Here is an 18,552-nt window from a genome sequence, read left to right on the forward strand (position 1 = left end):
CAAAGCAATGTGTGCGAGCGACTGTTTAATACTTACTAGATTATAGCCCTCCAGGATGAGAGTTTAAGCAGCTCTACAGACAGTTTATATTTCATCACAGGCTTATGGAACTGTAAATATATCTATCTGGAGGAAAAATAAACATACATAAGAGCTAAACCAGAGGAACAAAATGTTTGAAATAAACCATCCTTTTTGTGATTTTAATTTTATTTATTATTCGGCCAACAAAGACCCTGGCTTTACCACATGAGCAGCTGTAGGAGAGAGTGACTCACAGATTCACTCCCTCTCTCTCTCTTTCTCACACACACACGCATACACACACACACACACATCACACTCTGCTAATCAGAAGTGCTGTAGACATGTCATTGTTTCCACGAGGAGTAGGGAAAATGCACAGTCTTTCATTTTTCTATTAAGACCATACTGTTCAGCTGCTTAGCCAGAATTTGTTTGATCAGTCGTGGCATCTCTGTCTAGACTCCAGAAAATAAATGTCATGAGTCAGTTAAGCAGAATGGCAGTTCTACAGAGGAACAGTGAAGTACAGAGTTATCATAGCTCAGATTAGAGGAGAGTCCTGAAAAGAGTGCTGTTATTATTTTCCAGAAAAAGAAACTGGCACCACGCTCTAGCTCTAAAAGAGGACATTATACCAGCTGCTCAAGGCAAAGCAAAAATGTTATTGGTCACCAGGGCAGCATGCGCCAAGCATACTGGCTTTAAGAAAAGCGTGCACAGATCTGATTGGCAGCAGACAGACTTCACAGATCTTACCTTGGTGCTGCCAAGCACCACGGACATGCTATACTGGGCAGTAGGGAAACTGTGCCTATTTTGGGCAACAGGTATTGATTCTTGCACTCTCTGCCCCATGTTCCTCAGCACTGCTCCCTCTTCCACCTCATTCTCCTCACTTTGCCTCCTCTTATTCACCATGGTCACTCTTCCTCACAACTGCCCCCTTCTTTCTAATTTTTTATCCTTGTCCTCATCTCTGCTTCCTTTCCCTCCATCCTGCCTCCTCTTGCACTATTTTCCTCCACTCTTCCTCATCTGTGTCTCTGCCCTCTCATCTTCATTATGCATCAGAATACTCAATGAGTGCTTTTATATGATTTTCATTTCAGGTTAAGCAAATATCCAAACTGATAATGGCATTGCCGTTGCAAATGAGATGGTTACTGAGTTTTCTGTAGAAACTTCAGTTATTACTGAGTTAAGGCACATGATGAATACAGGAGCTTGCTTTTGAACCTGTCCCAAATGGATAGCTCAGATAACACATAGATAACAAATTAATTTAATTTACAACCGGGACAAAAATTAAGCATCTGACATTTATGTCATACGCCAAAGTTGTTTGCCACTCAGAAGTACCTATGCTATGCATCTATGCTCTGTATGCTCTGATATACTTTCCTGAAGCAAAATATCAGAAAAGACAGAGGTTACTCAGGTCTCGAGCATGCAGGTTTCTTGGGCTGTTGAGGAAGCCTTGGTGTCTCCAACTGGATAAACTCAGTTTCCAGTAGACAAACCTTGTCAGTTTGTTCTCAATTAAGATCACAAATTACTTGAAAACATGAAATAAACTAAAATATTAAGAGTTTTTTTTTTCATCATATGCAAGGAACATTTTTTAATGTAAAAAAAAAAATAATGATGCGAATTACGATATTCCTGCTTTTGCACAGATAAGAAGACTGTCTGATCTTTCTCAAACAGTGGAGGGAATTGTGTCACTTCTCACACAGATTAAATAATATTGTCTTGTTTTAGACAGCGAGGATAACATGTCTGATCTCACACAAAAGAGAATCATGTCTGATCTCTCTCAGACAATGGAGATAATTGTGTGTCCTCTCACACAAATAAAGAAATCTTGTCTGATCTCACATAGTGAAGACAATCATGTCTGATTTCTCTCTCAGAATTGTCAGCTGTCACAAAGAAGAGAGAACAGTGTTTGGTCACTTTCACAGCAGAGAGAACCATGCCATCCCTTAATTGAAATGAAGTTCAAATCAATTTCATTGTGATATCTATGGCTCTTCTTTCACATGACCTTGGTTGATTAAGATTTAATGTTTCATACTTCACTGACTAAATATAAACTGCTTTTCTTTACTCTGTGAAGTCACAAAGCCAGAGCCCTGCTATGAACACATTGGATCCGAACCAACATCATCAGTTTGGGCCTATATATGCTATTTTAGGTTCCACACAGGAAGCAGCTTTGGCTTTTGTCAGGTTTCTGAAGTACTGAAGCACTGCGACAGGTTGTTTGGCTTGGAGGCTGCTGTGTTCTCAGTGCAGTAATTTAGACTGTAATGAAAGAGGAATTCCTGCGGAAAGCGCTTTCCGCGCCGTTCCGCTCCCCAAGTTCATTAATGAAACCTGAATACAGACTGTGTTCACAGCAATAGAAGTTCCATTCAAGTGTCTTTGGGTCAATATGGGAAGACCGTGCCTTCCAGTACAGTGTACCGTACAACACTGAATGGCAGGAATCACTCCTTTGATAGTCATCAAATGCTCAGTCCTTTTAGGTCAAAATAGCAGCGCTATCGTGTAACACATATTGATTTTGGGCTGCAAAAGGCACACAGAGAGGGCACTGTTTGTGAGGGCTACATGCTTGTTTCTGTTTCCTTCAAAAGTTAGGGTAGAAATTTGATCCCATCAAAGTAAACAACGCAGAGCTGAATGACACCTTTTGCCAGCTTGAATGGTAGATAATACAAACCCTGTCCTACTGTAGGCCTTCGAGGGCTTATTTTCCACTACAGCCACAGTTTATGACATCAGAGGGGTGAGAAACATGTTGCTCTCCACACGGGGAGTGGGTACACCTGTCCTGGTGGTCTGTTCTATTGCATTGCGTCTCTTGAGTCCAGGGCCAACTGCATTATTTTAGGTGGTCTAATATTTCATAGGTACAGCCTGTGCTCCATATTAGACTGCTCTACCACAACCAGATCCCATCCCCAGTATGGAAGGGGAAGCCCCACATGAAATTTCTCTCACCAATCTCAACTTGATCTCATAGACTCCATTCAAAAATGGCAGTACTAGGTGTTTTTAACTTAGTAACTTAGTTTAATTTGCTGTAGCGTGTTTCATGTGAATTGACATTTTTGGATTTGCAAGAACAGTGAGCAGATCAAACCAACTGAAATCTGGTGGATATTTTTTTAAAAGTGCATCTTACTTAAAAGTGATCAGAAATTACTACTGAATACCTACTGAATACCTTAGAGTGGGATTTCAAGGCCCAAACACTCCAGCATAACCACATTGTCTATATACTGGTTGGCTAGAACCAGACTAAATCTGTTAGCAATAAGGTAAAAACACATTCTAACCAGTTTGGTCATATTTGCCATAAAGCCAGATTTATGTTGACTGCCACTCACCCTCAATATATGCTCATGTTAAATTCCCTAGTATTCCAATATGCATTTTCTGCCACCAATGCCTGTCAGAAGATCTGCCTCTTAGAATACTAAACAGCAGTTGTCACTTATGAGTTAGTTTACTGTGTGAGAAGACCCAATTTATACAGTAAATGTATATGATTAAAAGCAATTTCTAGATTATTGCTGTCCACTAACTGATACTTTGAGTCATAGGCAATATTTAATTCACAGTTTTACAAGTGTGATTGAAAATCTTTAAAGCCGAGTGCCTACCATTAGTCCTACGCAGTCAGCAGAGAATCTCTTCTCTTCACCCTTGCATCAGGCACGTCACCCATTAATCATGACAGTGTCACGCGGAAGGAGAACGGCTGTGGTTTTTCAGTTGTCTTTCATTTACTGTGCTGTAGGTACGCCTCAATCTGCCATGGAAATCCCATTAATTGTGGATACTATGGGAAACCCAATGGGAAGATTGACGCAGGAAATGGCTTTCCTTGCATTTGGAAGATGAGCATATCAATTACTGTACAGCACATGAGCATTTCTGTATCAACAACAACCATAAGCCACTATGATTTTTTTTTTTTTTTTTTTAGGAGCAACATTATACATAATTATACACATACATAAAGATGAGACAAACATATCATTGACTTTCATTATCCGTAAATTCCAATCATTGGGAAAAATATTTTCAAATATGAAAGGGGAAGTCAAGAGTATGTCAGGATATGGAATAGCTAACCTGTTGTAAATGTAACCATGCTGATCATAGCTATTGTTCCAATGTTTAAACATTTGTATTTCACTAAACTATGTCTAGTGTGACATGCTCAAACATATATTGAGACAAAATATGTACATTGTTTATTTGGAACTTTTCAAATTCAATACTCACGTCAGTAATTTATGTAAATATTCTGCATTTAAAGGTATCATTACATAAATGTTTCAAACATTTGGAAATTAATCTATTTTCACAAAACTTTTATACATTTATCTACACAAACCTTTTATACATTTATACCATAATTTACCCATGTGTTTCAATTAAACAAATAATAATAAATCATACACATCATGTACTGTTAATCTCTGTGCAGCTAAACTTGGTGCAGCTGTCTGGGTGAAAATGGTTATAACAGCAGCCCTGGAGCTCCCAGGTACAATCAGCCCCATTAATACACACACACACACACACACACACACGCAACCACAGGTTTGTGAGCATTCATCGTTGTGACCTTTGATCCAGCTGCTGCAGGATATGGAGTAAACTCCACACGCTGATGGTAGGATTCTTTGGTACCCATCTTCCCCTGGGCCATATAAAAACCCAAATAAAACACCACCGGCTTGCTACTTCCTGAGTTTACCCCTCAGGGCCTTTTAAAAACTCTAACAAAAACAGCACTGCCCTGTTAATTCTTCCATTGTCAATTTTTTTATTTTTAATTACTAGTCTCTAGAGATAACAGGTGAGACAGAAGCCTTGTAAATTAGACTAGGAAGTTCAAGAATGTTCATTGTGTTGAGTTGAAAGTGTCTGTTTAAAGTTTAGGTTTGCAGGTGTATTTTAGGCCTGATTTAATGTAAAGCTGACACCTGCAGCCTCTATACAGTCTTCCGTACTATTCGTCAGTACACACACAAAACTTATCTTCTCATACAAAAATCAAATGGTGTGACAATGTTATCACAAACTCCTCTCAAAAAAAATAAAATCTTACTTCATCCCCAGTGAAGCGTTCTGCTGGCTGAGACAATTCCTTGGCATCCTTCAGTCTTTCAGTTGAGCCGAGCAGTCATTGTATGGGGAGACTACACCTATTCCACCCACTTGTGACGGGAACATGGAGCACATGCAGAAACTGAAGAAGTAGGAAGGACACGGAGTTGCAACAAATACTAGAGAGTTGAAAGGCCAGCAATGTAGCATAATGGTTATGGAACTTGTCTTATAGGTGAGCCAGTACCAGAAGCTACTTAGCCTCAATTACTTCAGTAATATCCAGCTGCATAAAAGCATTGTATGTAAAAGAATGTACATTTTTAGGTTGCTCTGGAGAAAAGTATACGCTAAATTCCAAAGTGTATTGTAATGCAACGTACCTCGAACACACCCTGGACATGCCAGAAAAAGTGAACAGTTTGTTTCAAAACATGAATAAACCATTGAGAGTAAGCATCCAAGATGGAAACTTCACAAAGCCAGAAAGCACCCCATGTTTCTCACTGACGGAAGTGTAGCACAGTGACTAAGGAACTGGACTTGTAACTGAAAGGTCGCAGGTTCTGTCTGCAATGATTGGCACAGCTAGCCATGATTGGCACATTTAATTTAGAAAACAATGTGCCTATCTGCGTGTGTAAGCATTGGATGTAATTAATGTATAATGTGTATCCGCGTTTGTGCATTTTGGTGTGTTTTTTCGTATACATATACGTTTGTGTGTTTCTATGTGTGTCTATTTGCATGGTTTGTGTACGTACATGCATGTTTTTGTGTTTCTGTGTGTTCCTGCTCACTGTTCAACGTGTATCTGTGTATGTGTATATACTTTTGTAATGGTGTTACAGAGGAAGAATATAGTGAGAATCACCGACTTAGAGCCAGGCAGTCCCCTCCATCTGCTTCTGTTCATCACAATCACCTTGGAAGCTAAACCCTTTAAATGCATAACTTCCTTCATAAATGACCTGGCACACAGACTGCCATCTGTCTTAGGACAGCCCCTGAACTAAGTTACATTCCTGTATGTGGTGTGGGGATGGCTGGTTTAAGCGGCCACACCTGCCCTGGGTCAAGCTAATTAGACCTGGCCAATTGGATAATTGGTGAAGAATTAGATAATTGGCCAGGCTAATTGGACCCAGGAACAGGAGTGGCTGCACCTGTGCGTAGTGAGGTAATCACTGCGCACAGGTTAAATCTGCCATCCCCACCCACGCCTGCCACAGGCCACCGAAGTGGCTTTCTTTGGGGCCCTCCAGCACAGAGACACAGGGAGATGATGTTAAAACAGTCCACATTTATTCCACGAGGGTTTGGCAAGATGGTAAAGCCAAATGAGCAGATGTTAACCCTGTCATGACGGAAGCCCCCTGGTGTGGGTGGGGATGGCAGATTTAACCTGTGCGCAGTGATTACCTCACTACGCACAGGTGCAGCCACTCCTGTTCCTGGGTCCAATTAGCCTGGCCAATTATCTAATTCTTCACCAATTATCCAATTGGCCTTGAAGCTGAACCCTTTAGTGCTACCCTGCTTCATGACCTGCACCAGACCACACTGTCTAAACAGCCCATTTTTTGAAACAGCAACTTTCCACTGTAAAGCTCTGCAGACATACTCATTCTATACATGTTTACTTAAGCACTTTCAGTATCATTTAAAAACACCCCCATCCATCATCATTTGGGGAGCTTAACTCGTGACCTGCATAGAACTGCATAGAAAGGAAGCTGAAGCCCTGCTGGTCTTTCACTAAATGCCCCCCTCAACAGGATCTACAGTGCTTTCATCCCTGGCTCTACCACTGTGTTTGATCAGACGACAGTGGAGATAGCGGTGACCCATTACATGCACTTTTAATGTGCAGTGTCAGCATCACCTCTACAAGCTGCTTCCTGTGAACATTATTTCTGCTGCACGCCATCTCTCGACCCGGCGACCACTGCAAGGAGATCTAGTGTAAGCATGTGGTTTTCATTTTTAGTACATATAAAAGGCCCATCTTTTGATGTGTAAATACACAGAGGATGTGTGGACAGCACCTTAATGTCTGGCTGAGTTTGGAGATGTTGGCAACTGTCAGGTAGGGAAACCAATCAGGTAAGGGTCCATTAACATTTTGAATCCATCTCTTCATTAGTGTGGATATAATTCTACTCCATTTTTCTTCACCAACAGAATCAATGTTCTCAGGTATAAACCTTATGTAAGTATTTGGGACGGATCCCTCATGAGGACCTTAAAGATCTCTGGATTCCAATCAGCTACCAGTTGTCATCAGTGAGAGATGCCTCCTCCAATCAGTACTCACGCTCCAACAGTACTGTGGGTGTGTGAGTCTGAATAGTTAGCATTCTTCAGCTACAGGGCTTCTTGCACTGTGTATGGAAAGCCCCTCAGAAAGACACGTTTACAGATGGGAGAGGGTCAAAAACTCTCCACAAATTTTTAAAGCTAGCAGCTGAATGTTTACATATTTGGAGTTATGATTAGATACATTAACTCACACGGAGTACATTCTAAGGAGCTGAACCATACATACATCTGAAGAGCGCATGGTTCAGCTGCGGGAAACCTCATGCTCCAACAGTGTGCTATTTTTTTTTGTCAGTAAAAGTTAAAATTACAATATAGTTTATTGCCGAAACCGATCACATGTTATGGAAAATGTACGTGTGGTCTGAAGAATAAAAATGAGCCTCAAGTAAATCAAAGGGCTTGATTTCTAGCTATGCTTGAGCAGTCATGTCAAAGACATAATAGAAAACTAATGTGCATCATTTAAATGGTGAAAGTTGCCATAGTTGTAGTAATACATCAGCGTTTAGCCTTAAACGAAGCACGTTACATTCATTCTCCATTGACTTGTTACAGAGCGGAGTGTGAACCCTCATGCTAAAATCCCTGCAGCTCCTGCCAGTAAGACAACACCATTATTCCTTTGCTTCACAGTGGTTTAGATGCTGGGAAACAGACGTGCAGCTGAGCACTGTTATGACCTCACTGCACCAGTATGGGTAAGTGGGCCAGCAGGCAACCAGTAGCAACAACAAAAACTGGAAAAGTGGATGAGGGTTCAGGCGGGTGTGCTCCCTGCCTGGATTTTGGACGGACATTTTGTTATATATTTTTACTGTTGACTTCCTTATGCTTTCTCTATGCTGCTTTAAATGTGTGCTTGCATTTAAAATTAAACTCTCTTTAACCCTTTGAGGTCTAAGATCACAAATAGGTGATTAGATTCTTCCTAACTGAACGATTACACTGTAAAGTGTCTTAGTGACAGTTCTCTGTAAAAAGCACTATACAAATTTAATTTAATTTAATTGAATTGAACATTATAATAAAGATGTAACAGTCACTACTGTTAATCAAAGGCAATGAAGTTCCACTGACTGAGAATTTTGAAAAAAACATTCCAAAAAACCTACTCTCCAAAAGGTTAAGTAATTAAGCTCCATTTTTACTTTTCCAAAGCTTGAAATAGCAAGCACTGTTTATAAGCTTCAGCGGTGACACATTTTGGGTTTGAACTGGCATGCCTTTAAAATATGGATTATTGCTATGCAACAGCTATGCTACAGTGCTGCACCATCTTGCCCTGCATCCCATCAACATTATAAATATGAACTATCATTATGATCCACTATTAATAACCTACTATTAATTGTGAAGAAATGGTAATAATTGATTGCATTCATGTTGAACCTTTTCTGATTTCTTGCTTTTCAATGAAGCACTTTGTGAGGCATTACACTAAATCACGCCTGCCCTTGCATTCTGTCAAAATATGCTAAATATTTATGTTTTTTGACAATAAGATAACGGGTATGTGCAATGACGAGGACATGAACTTAGTTTTGGCTCAAATGCCATTTTGTGTTAAAGCCAGCAGGGCTTGCCACTGACAGAACAATGCCTTTAACTAACTTTGGACCCTGACTGTGAGAGCAGGATAAAGAGGTGCCCTCTGGGTAAATAATGAAACAATTAAGACATTCAGCATCGTGATGATCACTTTTTATGAGATTAAGCTCACATTTCACCCAGAACACAACTTTACAGACACGCCTCTCCCTTGCTGCCTCATACCATTATAATCAAAAACAACCCCTCTCAGGCCAGCCAGACAATTGAACTGGGAAACAGAAAATCATTATGACATTAAATTAAGCTTGTGAAAGAAAGTCACTTGGAACTTGGAATTGGAACTTTGCTTCAATGTCAACATGAATCCAAGTTGAATGAATCCAACTTGAGACAATATGTGGTTTGACAATATTTAAAATTAGCTTAAACGGTCTTTTGTTATAACAGCATTTCCACAAAGGACTCTAAAGACATAAACAGAAATGTCTCAGAAAGATTCTGCATATGCATTGTGGTATTCATCACACAGCAGCAGAGTTCTCTGTTTCTCTTTAACAGAGCAGAAAGCTGTAGTAGTACAGTCACACACACACACAGGCACACACACACAAACTGTTGATGTGTGATATTTACCCCTTCCAAATAAATAAAAAAATCTATTTCCCAAAAATTATTTTTTCTCTGTTACAAATCTTACAACTGTTTCTTGCTAACCACCACCAGTGTGAGCAATACAAATGAAGCCTTCTAAAAATGGACGGCCAAACACCAACTCAACATCAAAGCACCTTTCTCAGTGAATAGGCACGTGTGTCTTCCCCCTCCTGTGAGCTTAGCTAGCCTCTGAAATATCACTACAATGTTCTGACCCTCGAAGAAGAAGTGCTGTTTGTGTTGGGACAAAGCCGAGAAGGCTAACAGCTCCAGACACAGGGCCCTAGCCAAAACACACCAGAACCATTTCCCAATTTCTCTGCCAATTTCTTCACCCAACCCCAAACCAGCTCATATTGCAATTTTCTTTCATTGCATGTAAACATTCCCACCTTAAAAATAATGAAAAGATGAAGAACTATTCTTGAAGTTACGTTAGAGTGTGTGATTTAATACACCAGATATTAAAAAGCAAACAGTTAAAGACTTAATATTCATGTTCATGGATTAATCATCACCCAATCCATTGTTCTGTCTGTGTCTTTAAAGAACACTGAGAGACCTGACTTCCTGCCACAGGTACAGTAGTTCACCCCTTGTCTTTCCTGCACTTTTATTAACAACACAAACTGCCTGAAGCAGCCTTTACGGCTCACTGCTTGAGTTTATACGGCGTGACTATCCCCCTTATTTTTGCCTCTCCAGAATCATCTGCACTTGTGGCCTTCCAAAGTTCACTCAAATATTTCTTTAAATCACTTCACAAACAAAACAATGACATTCTTTCAGCTAATTAACTGAGAGATCGTGAAAGAAGGCATGTGCACCAAAAGCCTCTATGAAACATAATCAAACTTCAGTCTCCTTCCCCCTCCTGGTATTTTGAAGTAACTCCTTATTCACCAAACACAGAACTGAGCACAGAGTTGTAAACTATAAACCACACCCCTCTTTACTGTTTTCTTTACTCTTGTCAGTAAGATTTATGTTCTTTCAGTTATAGCACCATTCATACCCTTGCTGTACTCACTATTCGATGTTCTCAAATTTAGTTGGCGTACTGTATGTCACCATTGATGTATTGACTGGTGTTTAACACAAGGAAATGGGTTCCTGGGAATTTTTGCTTAGGCTATTCCCCATTTCCCCGAAACATAACAACGGGAAAACATCTTTTTTCCATTAGCTTACACCGGTGCTGTCATTTTACAAAATATATGTGGTTTAATTTCATTAAAACATCTGTAACAGCTGTTTGACATGCTTGTCGTGATCCAGGCAACATGCGTGGAGGCAGAGGAACATTTTCTGCCTGCTGACAACGTGATATAAAGATTAGAAATCACTTGAATCCATCAATGAATTCCGCTTCGTGAAATTACACTTCCAAAGGAAAAAAGGCATGCAAGTTGTTATAGGCCTATGCCTATTTTGTTTATGTGGATTTTGGGGCATCTATTTATTTATTTATTTTTATTTTTTTAAATAAAATGAACAGAAGTTGTATGAAATCACTGTTTCATTGAGGCACTTGTGATGGACCTGTCATATGTTGCCAAACTTATTGTTGACATTTTGACAAATTTATTTTTATGCCTTCCTGTGCAATAATTTAATTAAATGGCATATTGTAAATCTTTCATTGGAAAGATTTCCAACACTACTGCAATATATATACAGTAATGTAGATTATATTTTAAAAAATAAAAAAAAACTGCTCATTCCGTATTATCAAAATATTTAGAAATTGCATAGCCTTCTCTGAGATGTCCATTGCAAAGAAGCCCCTTAAACTATTTTAGATATCTGATGAAATATAAAGTGATGACGCTACTAGTCCATTTGGTATGGGGCCACTGTGACATGACTAATCCAGCTGGGTATGGGGATAATGCTTTTCCTCGAACCATAGCCAGCAGGGCTGGCATTCTGAGAATTATTAGATCCATAATTTTTCTACCCCTAAAGTCTAGTAACCAAGCAAATGTAGTCATAATAAGATTTAAAATATATTTTTTTAAATTGTTTCTGTGGTTCATAATCATAGTCGATACTTTTCCACTGTTTGTTTTGATGTGTGGACCTTATCCAGAACGTGGAACATGCTGATGTATGCAAAGACCCGTGATGGCCCTGGTGTCATTCTGAAGAAATATGTCACCCTCTGGATGTTTTTCACTTAAAAGGGCTCCACAGGGCACCACATTCTTCCTTTAGGATTAAAGAGTCTGACTTTTATGGCATTTCGCATTGAATTAAGAGGCTTTTATTTTCCCCTTCACTTTAAATGATTTCACACAGGCATTAAAATGTCAAAGTCCACTTTGCTAAAACTAAAAATAAAGGGGTCATGAGTGCCTTCAAACTCTCCCACTCCTGGTCAACACTGACGTATGCCGTGGTTCTCTCTCCGGTCCTTCCATCCTGTGTTTTTTGGAACAGAGTTCATGTCAAAATGGACCACAAGAAGTTTTGCTCATGCTGAGTTTCAGAACCAGCCCTCCCCCCCTCAAATCTAACCACTCTAACAATGCCCTTTGTAAATGAGGGTTTCGCACAATTAAATGTAGTTTAAAGAAGGGGTTAAACAATTTATCCAAAATCAACTAACTGTGTGCCTTTGGACTCATGCATCTGCCCTTTAAAATGAATTCAAATATTTAAGCCTTGTTCAGGCTCAGAAGAAAATATCTTCTACTGTATCATTTTAAGAAAAGACAAATTATTTATTGGGCTGGTTAGGAATAAGCCTGGAGCAAAAAAGCCACAAACACAATCTTCGGAAACTGGTTTTCTGTATGTGTCTGAATCGGTAGATGCTCTCACCATGAGAGTCGGCTGACCTCTATAGCATAAATAAAGCTGGTTTGGATTTTGTATCATTAGCCAGCTACGATCATCCTCAGCGGTTGTACACAATTAGCTTTGTCCCTTCACTGCAAGGTGGATTTAAGTCTAAGGTTCATCAGCACCACCGAGCTGGCTGCTCACCAGATGCCAACAGGATACCAGCTGCTGTCAGTGAATGGTGTTTTTCTCCTCTGACTGATTATATATCTCTTACAGTATTGTGTGGGTTTTAGTCACTGGCTCATGGGCAGGTATACTGGGAGTGCACAGACTTTAGTTCCTAATGGGGGAAAAGGAGGTAAATGTGGTTTTTTGACAGTTTTTTTTCTCTTGGTTTGGTATTCCCCAAAGAAGCCCCTGGATAAGCTGTAAGGTGTGTATTTATGTGGTTTTAGAGAAAGTACAGGACTGCTTGGTTTGTCTAAATACAAGACATGATGCCTTTCAATTATCAATGTGATCTTTCTTTTTCAGATCCACGCTGGTTGCAGCTTTGCTTATAAATTGTTTCTTCTGTTCCCCATGTCTTAAATTTGTATGACTTGGTTTATGGTTTTGTTTTTGAAGTATTTGTATTTTGTCAAACTGTAATTCTTTGACATAAAAATAGCCTTTTGTAATCAGATCAAACACAGTTATCATTCTGAACAAATGGAGTGTTTATATGTAAATGTAAACAAAACATGTTAGCAGCACACTGCCATTTTATGGTTTCTACATGCAAACCCAACAAAGCTGTGTTTTCATGATAATGTTTGGAACAGTAATCACTACATTGCATTACATTACAAGCAATTAGCGGACAAATCACGTCAGGCAGATCTCTAGGGTCAGGATGATTCTTATATGAAAGCCACAAGTCATTGAGTTGCTTCCATTTAGACCACTGGCTCTAAGACTGTTGTGTATCCATTACTGTTGTGCCACGAAACATAATCTGGATATGTATGTCATCCTAAAGCAATGTTGTTGCTCCTATGCCAAACGGAGGGAGGAAATTGTCATGGAGAGCTGGAGCAGGGCACCCTTCTAGTAGCTGTAGTAGAAAACTTAATTATCTCTCATGAAAAATCAGTTTGCCGCCAAACAAAATCTAAATACAAACGACAATGTACAGTACTGCCCGGAAAATCTAATTCACCATTTAGCCTGTTCATGCCATAGGAAACTTCAAAGGGCTGGCCTAGAATGGCCTGGAGATCAGATACAGAAAGTAAGAACTGGGGGGTAACCATTTGAGTTGTTAATGTGTGTGCGTGGATATGGGTGTATGCATGTGTGTGTGTGTGTGTGTGTGTCAACAAGGGTGACCTGGGGAACTCCACACTGGCATTCCTTATACTAACAGAATTGTGTACCTTAAAACTGGTTAATACACCTACTGTCACTATGTTGGGTATTCTGGCTCAGGTCATACCCAAATAAAGCAGAAGCCGGAGTGTCACTGCTGACTTTGTGACTTGGTTTAATTCCTGCCTGATCTAGTCTCTCTGCATGGTAGCTCCCATGCTAGCAGTCGTACCACCATGTGCTTTGCTCCTGTCAAACAGCTAAAGCTAAGCAAGTGTAGGCTTAATTTTTGTTTGGATGGGAGACCAGCTGAGTAAACTTGTTGGTGCTGAAAGTGGTGTGGGTGGGCCAACAGGGGACAGTCTTCTCTCCGGTCAAATAAAGCCCAATGCCCCAGTGCAGTGACAGTGACACTGTGCTGCAGGAGATGCTGTCTATCAGATTACCAGACATTAAACCAAGGTCCTGACTCACCCTGGTCATCACAAAGAGTAGGAGGTTCCCTGGTGTCCTGGCTGATTTTCCAACTTGGCTCTCTCAACTGGCCTCCTTATCATCCCCTGATTTAATTGGCTAAAAGTTGTTCTCTCCCTCTCCACCTCAGCTGTTGTGTGGGGAGTGTTCTGGTGCAAAATGACTGCAGTACATGTTACACATTGGTGGTGGGTGAGGAGAGTTCCCCCTCATCACTGTAAAGTACTTTGAGAGTCTGGAAAAGTGGTATATAAATGCAATAATTCCTTAATTCATTCATTCATTCAAGTATTTCCATAAAAGCTCTGTTTCCCAAAAATATTTAATATATATAAATATTAATATTAATATTTAATGTCACCACAATGCGTAAAAGGAGAGGGTCAATTTTCCTATACCCTTAAAAAGATGTGTTGTACTGTAGATTGACCTGAACCAATAATAATATAAAAGGGAAGACATTAGTACTCCTTGGATCCTGCCTTGATCATTAATTATGCATAGGCCAGTAGGAGAGTGAGGGGGTAAAGGAATATTCTGATGTCATTTGGTTTTTTAACATTGCACTTGGCACTTTCTTGGGATTAATTTAGGAGAGACAAGCTGTGGTTTGGGATCTTCTTTCATGAATATATTTTGTGACTGTAACTTGTCTGTTTGTAATATTGTTTTTTTTGTTGTTTTTTTTTTAAGGTAGTCAACCTTTGTCTTTAGACTAGATGTTGCAACCTTGTTGCAATATAATAAATCTCTTCATTTAAATCTGGTTGTGAGTTGTACATTTTTATGAACGTTGTTCCAACAAGTTGCTATCCCTTTCAATGAATTCAGTGATTTGATAATTGATATCTGCCATAATAATTTACAAATTAAATTAAATATATTTTGTTTACTGTGTGTGAGAGGTTTTAACTGTTGATGCACTTATGTTTGGTATTCAACTTAATTTGACTTATTTTACTTAATCCTCACTTCTCTAACAGTATATATAATACAAAAATCTGAGACATTACATTATATTAAAAGTGTGATTGGTTATTGCACTCCACTCAACTTAAAAAGGATATGACATTAAGGATGAATGGCCTATTTCTTTTGCCAAGGGGAACAGAGATACATCTGCCTGAAGGTAGGAGATTGAACTCAGTCAACAGTGGGTGGGTTTGATCATTTAATATAATCTCTGCTTTCGTAAATGCTCTTCTTTTGTATAGCACAATCAGGCTGGTTTGTGGCTGCACAATGATTGTGCTGTTCATTTTAAGAATTTTTACCCATCTGTTGTGGTTGGCTGTGCTTTTATTTCCAAACCAACAAAAAAAACAGTAGGTTCAAACACTTTCAACCATGAACTTATAAAACAGTTTAACGATGGTACAATTCTCATTGAAAAACCTCAGCTTCCAAAAGAAAGAGGTGCTGCTGCCACATCTTATACATCAGGTTGATGTATTTGTCCCAGTGCAGTTTCCATCACAAGCCCCAGATAATTGCATTCTTGTTTACCTCCGTATTTTTGATATCGTAGCGGAGGAGGGGACTGCACTTCTCCTGAAGACAGCCAGCCTTTCCTTTGTTTTGCTTGTGTTGAGACGTAGGGATGACGAGTCACATTTGGTAAAATCCTCTAAAATAGGCCTGTGATTTTGCTCGGAGTGCTCTGAAAGACTGATAAGTGCTGCGTCACCAGCAAACTTGATCAGATGTCTGTCTGACTGTATTTGCTCTCGTAGTCATTGGTTTGTAAAATATAGAGCAGGCGGGTGCGAAGGAAGATTGGTGTGAGTGGGGCTTTGGCGAGTATCAGGGAGTGATGTGGAGGGGTTTGTGGTATATCTGGAGTCAGAGAGGCTTGGTAATACTGAAGTTTTAGTAATTCATGTGAGGGAAGATGGAATTTTAAGGGGGTGGATGAATGTAGTAATGAGGGGGGGATTGGATATCATTGGTGAATGTGGTGATGAGGGGCTGTTAGGTGAGTGTGGTAGTGAAGGGGATTTGAATGAGTGCAGTGAGGGTGGATTAAGTCAGAGTGGAAGTGAGAGGGGGTTTGATTGAGTGTGGTGGGGGGGGGTTGGTGAGTGTATAAGTGAGAGGGGGTTTGAATGAACACAGTGAGAGTGGATTTGGTCAGACTGGAGTGAGTGGGGGTTTGAATGAACACAGTGAGAGTGGATTTGGTCAGACTGGAGTGAGTGGGGGTTTGATTAAGTACAGTGGAGGACTTGGTCAGAGTGGAAGTGAGATGGGCTTTGCATGCAAGCAGACAAGACTTTGGGATATGTGCAGTGGACAGAGTGACCTCTGGGTGTGTTAGAGGAGGTTATGTGGTGTGTGGTTTCTCTTCCCCTAGGAGCACTTCCACAGAAATAAGTGAGCAGTTCACTCAGGGAAAGGGCAGTTATTAGCCTAGTGCATATGATATTTGCACAGTGATCAGATTGCTTCTTTTACTTTTCAACTTGTACTTCATCAGCCTTCCCTTTTTAAAGCTCTTGAAACGTGAATACTGTTCCAGTGAGCATGACAGGAAGACACCAAATGCACTTAACATGTGTTTCTCATCTAAGCTATGTGTGACATTCAGATAATTCTCAGTCAGATAAATATGGCCAAAGAAAGCAAACGTTATTCTGCAGCCTCCAGAAACCATTAAGAAAAGCAAATGCACAAGATTCAGACCCAGCTGCACTGATACACTTACATTAGATTTGCATAATTTGGCAGAAAACTCACTCAAGGCACATTATTTTGGTCTTTAGTTTCCATTACTAGTGTTGCTATAGTATGATAATGATTATCTACTGATGGCAGATACACATACAAGCATGTATGCACACACACACAAGCACACATACACACACACACACACACACACACACACACACACTATCTGAGGTATAATCCTGAGCCAGACCTCCCAGTAACAGAGCCAAACCTCTTACTTCCCTTTAGCCTCGCCCCTGATTCTGATGCTTGAGGAGTTGGCTTTCAGTTTACTGCAATGTTCCTGCACTGATGAATGGACTTCAAGTCAACAAGCATAATCATTCACTGTAAGAAGTACTTGTACATTCGGAAGTACTGTAGTTTACAACTGCTGGGAAAAATACCGCCTGCCTTGCCATCTCCGGAAAAAGAAAACATTGAAAATTATAAGATTAAACATCTATGGAAGCATGTCGGCTATGTGTGCCCATTTCAAGGAAAGTGACTTAGAGAAGCACTAGGTAGGAGAATGAACAAGCTGGACTGTGAGTTTAAAGCCAGTGAGGACAGTTTTTGTCATGTCAGACAGCTATCATCTGAAAAGTAGCTGGCTCCTGACAACAAAGCTTAAATTGAACTGCTTGTAGCACTTTAAATGAATAAATGCACTCATTAATCTGTCAAACAACACATTAAAATGGGTGTTTTATTGTACACAGACAGGCCACATTACGTACATTTCATCATGCCATGCCCTTGGAAACTTGCTCCCTTTGAAAACCACTGAAAATAGGGTAAGTTCTCATTATACCAAATATAACTCATTGGCAAAAAGAGACTGAAGAGAGTTTATATCCAAATGTAATTTCCAAAATGGCATTTGAAAAAATTTAAGTGAAAAAAAATAAGAAATCTGGCAGCCAACGCATGGCTGAGCACATCCAATTCCCACCCCAATTTGGAATAGCCAATCATCTGCTCCTGAAGCTGCATACATGCTCGTGTAACCCACAGCTGATTTGGGAGAGTGCAGACATCTATGGTTCTCCTCCAAAACACATGGTGTCACCAGATGCTTCTTTTCGCACTGCAGACTACAGCTAAGCTGTCATGAAGCGGAGTGGGAGGAAGGCCTTTAATTTGCAGCTTTGACTGGAATCTATGGGTGTCCAATCAAGTGGCAAGAGTCGCTCGATAGCGATTCATGCGTAACCCTATCCAACTAAACCTAACTGATGGCAATTGCAGATCACCCTACGGTGTTACTGGTCACAGGATTTGATCCAAGGCCATAAACTAATTGTTTCAGCAAATAGAATTTTTTCAACAATAAAACCCACTTATATTTTGGGATTTAGTCTACTAACAGTCTGGAATTATTCCAGACATGTCACAGAAACATAATACATGTACATACATGTTTGCTATAATTGTATCACTTTTTCATACATTTCTTAAATGCACTATGCATAATAAAAAATTGTTCGTGATATTTCAGTGTGTGTAATCTGGGCATGCTATTATTAATGGGGTAGTCAC

Source organism: Anguilla rostrata, chromosome 6, assembly GCF_018555375.3.
Source record: "Anguilla rostrata isolate EN2019 chromosome 6, ASM1855537v3, whole genome shotgun sequence".
NCBI classification, from domain to species: domain Eukaryota; kingdom Metazoa; phylum Chordata; class Actinopteri; order Anguilliformes; family Anguillidae; genus Anguilla; species Anguilla rostrata.